We start from the raw sequence: 4435 nt of genomic DNA on the forward strand, positions 1-4435 counted from the left end.
CTGCTGAAAGGAATACTGCTGATAGAGACAAGTGAGTCAGAAAGGGAGAGTCTCTTTCTTATGACACAGTGTCGAGTGATTGAAGGAATCATTTGCCAAGAGGCTGAGGACCAGTCTGTGCACCAATGAAAGGAGAACTCTAAGTCTAAACCACAACTCTTCCCCAACAGTCTCAGCTAGTGAGATTATAGCAGCATTCATGAAAAGACTGTACACACTGAACTTCATCCATTCCTGGGAAGACGCCTACAGATTAACACTTTGCTGACTGTGGTCCTCTGATCAGTAATGGTCCTTGAATTCAAGCTGAATTTTACATCACAGAATAAAAAACTTTAATAGTTTGTCTTCTCTCTCAAAAACGAACACACTCAACATTATTCTTTGGGTTTTTATTACTCTTTAACTTTGTTGCTTGGCCCTTTTAAACATCCATTTTGATGTCCATGTTGTGTTTTGTGGTGACCCTATCTGTCTGTAACTCAGTGTTATGTTGATATATTGTCTCGTACAGGTCCCTTAGTTTGTCAGTGACTTGGTGTTGTTTTGTTATTTGAGGACAGGTCTCTGTTGAAAATGAGAACCTGTGTCTCAATGAGATTATCTGTATAATAAACATTAAATAAAAAGCAGTCAACAAAAACTTCCATACACTTGTAAAGACCTAGCCTAGCGGCGCTACACCCATGTTTCTGACGGCACAAGGGTCTAGGGAAGCTCGACAGGGAGGGAGGCGGGCTAAAAGGTTGTCTTTCAAATCACTCTGCAGCAATTGAGTAGGTATACAACCAATCAACACAACGAATAGGCTGACGTGGTTCCTAGAGCGCCGGCGGATTGTGGCTAAGTCCCATTAGCTTCCCAACCAGCGGAGCCAACTGGTATATTAAGGATTTGCCATATCCCATCGGCATAAGTCCAAATACGTCTTTCTTCTCAATGAAACACTTCAGTGCCGTCCTTTGTTTATCTTTCAAGTTGAATTTTAGCTTCAAATCTTTAAGGGCTGTGGCCAAAGCCGAGTCCAAAGATAACTGTTTATTGTGCGGCGGTTGTTTCTGTCAGAATCGTCGCGCCTCTGTCGTCACTTAGTTACACCCGCCTTCTGACTCTACACTTCATGGTGATTGGTCCGGCCAGTTTTAGGAGAATCCAACCTCGAGCCTGATGGAGGGTAACTAGACCCACCCTGGCAGAGAATTAAATTTGTTGCCGTGGGTTGTCTAGCGCGGCTAGGCTAGTAAAGACCATGTGTATGATGACAGTCATGAGTTTCCAGTGACAATGAAGTAAAATAATTCCAGCAACTCTTAGCTCTTGTTTTAAAGTTTCTTGTTGAAATATAGTAAATATTGTCATCTGTACTCACCACTGTTTGAGCTCGTTGTTGAGGAAGAAAAGTTGATTTTGTTGAGACAGAAACACAGAGATCAGTGTGGCTGCAGCTCAGCTGTTGATCTGTCACACTTTCACTTTCATTTCCGGAATGTGACGCAGCATTTCTGCAGCTCTGTTTTTTCCTCCTTCAGCTTCACTCATGATCAGTCACAACCTTCTGACACGAGTCAAACACACAAGAAGCTGATTTAGTGGTTTTACCTCATTTCCCTCTGCAGACAGACTTTATTCCAGCTCATAGAAATAGTTTTCACAAAAACAGATTGAACCTACAAACCAGATGGTGTTTTATCAGCCATCGGTACAAAAACAACAGAGGTATTATGTCAGAAAGTTAAATATCAGATAATTTTACAATTGGATGGAGACAAATCTGACTCTGTACGAACTTAATTGATTAAAACATTTCAGTTTTTATTTATATATGCTACTTATGTGTACTAGGAAATGTGATTGAAATAAGCTGTTTATATATATATATATATATATTATGGCATGCCGTTTAGGAAATTATATATATAATGAAAGTCGATATATATATAATGAAACTTGATATATATATAATGAAAGTCGATATATATATATAATGAAAGTTGATATATATATAATGAAAGTTGATATATATATAATGAAAGTTGATATATATATAATGAAAGTTGATATATATATATATATATATATATATATATATATATATATATATATATATATATATATCAACTTTCATTATATATATATATCGACTTTCATTATATATATATATCGACTTTCATTATATATATATCAACTTTCATTATATATATATATATCAAATCTTTTTTCCTACCGAGCCCCGGAAGGGACATGTCCGTATGGCGAAGCGACAATGAAGGACACTCACCCGGACGAGAATTTTATTGAGTTTTATTTTGAAATCGGCCTGAAATGCACAGACATTCAAGCAGTGCGATGTGCTAAGAGTCTGCCATGTAGACCAGCGATCCTGATAATGGTAAGTTTTATTTCTCCAACATCCTGCTGTTATCCTACTATGAATACGCTAGCTACAACAGTCCCACATCAGTATTATGAACGTTCCGCCAGCTAACGCGGTCCGGACACCGGATCACTGATTAGAGGTTGGCGTTGAACTATTGTTTGCCAGCCAGTTAGCCGCTGGTAAGCTAACAAGCTATGAAACAACTCCTTATAAAACCGGAGGAAAGCAGCAGCAATATTTCAGTCCAAGACCTGTATTCAGAACCTCCCACGCTGTTACACAATGACCCATTAATCATATTACTGAACTATATGGTTATCATTGAAATTTTCCTTGAAGAACCAGTGAACTCTTTGCGAACACATTTTAATTTATGTGTTGATTATGTTTCGTATCAGTAATACAAGTCTAAAAAACTGATTCAAATGATCAAGTTAACACAATGAAGTAAAGAGTACTGGTAATCTGCAGCTATTTTCATAATTTCAAGGTGAAATTCTGATGTGTGATTTTCTAGCTTTGCAGATGTGGAAATCCAATGCACTGATTTCTTATACACAGATGCTTTTGGTGTTTTTTGTTGTAAAATAAAACAAGGCATTTATCACTGTTGGAAATGATTACAGGTATTATTTGTAACACTTTCTAACATTGTATGGACAAAGCAATAAATCAGTTAATGGATAAAATCATTTGTATTACAGATGCTATCAACAGCATGTCTTGTTCATTTTATTTAGTTGTTGGCCTTGGATGATGAGGTCCAGTTACCAGGAGCACTAGTCTGCAGCTTACTGGTTCCGTCCTGCAGCTCCTCCACGCTGTCCTCCTCTCTACAGACCAAATCAAGTAAGATCTGTTTAGACTATGCAGACATCAACATGATCAGTATGTTATCTTTTGACCCATCCTAAAATCACAAAATAGAACATTTACTTTAAGTTAACTGTGTTTATGAAAATAGAAAATAATTACTGACAACTAGTACTTTTTGGTGCTTTTATGCAGGAAAAGGGAACCAGGAAGCTGCTGTGGATCCTCTGCAGTATCTGGAGAGGTCAGAGGAACGGTTCTTGGAACAGATCGGAAGACACCAAGACGTGACCTCTGCCATGCTCCAGAACATCCAGAAGATGAATGAAAACCTTGGTTGCACTGATGGGATGCATGGTGTCGGTGCTGGAGCAACTGTCCCAGAATTAAACTGCATTGTTGACTATTGGCTTTTCTAGAAAATAAATCTTTTTTAGTACTTCACCTGTTTTGTATTTTACCCATGCACTTTGGATGAATGAACAGAAATTTGTAATGAGAGATTTTTTGTCTATAATCTACAGAGACTTTATTCAGTGTTCAGTGCACACTTTTGTTACACACATTTTGACAGATAAGCAGTTGTGCTTTTCAAGCAGATTTTAGTCAGAAACATCAGTAGCATATGTTTTTTTTTACTGTTACACCAATCTAGGTAGATAAACTGCACTACTGCAGCAGACATATTATTGAAATGTGCTTCTATTATGTGTCTACATACACTGCTCACAAATAGTTATTCAACTTTTGGGTGAAATTGATGGAAAATATAAAAAGTGCATGCTGTAGTGATATATCATAAAAGTAGGGTATTTAACTAGAAACATGCAATAGTGATTTCCTCATCTCAAAAAAAATTATTGAATCAAAAGCTAACAACAGTGGAGGGTATGTCACAATAAAAATGTCTCAGTTTGGACAGAACAGCAGCCTTCAGCTGAAATCCAGTACAATTGTGTCCCACCAGTGGCGTGATCATGGATGTGTCCAGGCAGCAGCTGACCTCTGCCTCGTAATTAGCCTTAAGACCAGCTATAAAGATAAACATAGATATTATCATTATCATCAACATATGGTGCATGTGTTTAACCTTTAAGCTATGTAGGGATGCAAATGTAGTCGAAGCTAAGTAGCTAAGCTAATGCTAACACGTTCAGTGTTCAGAATCAAAACATCTCTAAAAATTACCTGTTTTCTCAAACGTAGTCGCCGTTCCCTGTGACAACCATGAAGACAGATAGATAA

At 37.5% G+C, this 4435-nt stretch overlaps 1 long non-coding RNA gene across 1 annotated transcript; it reads left to right on the forward strand.

Annotated features, from left to right (window-relative positions):
* The first annotated feature begins 2364 nt into the window (after window positions 1–2364).
* LOC127530494 (uncharacterized) lies at window positions 2365–3633 on the forward strand. The gene is made up of 3 exons (XR_007937067.1): window positions 2365–2389; window positions 3118–3226; window positions 3386–3633. It is a non-coding gene; the product is annotated as an uncharacterized LOC127530494 (long non-coding RNA).
* Window positions 3634–4435: the final 802 nt, after the last annotated feature.

The sequence above is a fragment of the Acanthochromis polyacanthus genome, chromosome 17, assembly GCF_021347895.1.
Source record: "Acanthochromis polyacanthus isolate Apoly-LR-REF ecotype Palm Island chromosome 17, KAUST_Apoly_ChrSc, whole genome shotgun sequence".
Lineage (NCBI taxonomy): Eukaryota > Metazoa > Chordata > Actinopteri > Pomacentridae > Acanthochromis > Acanthochromis polyacanthus.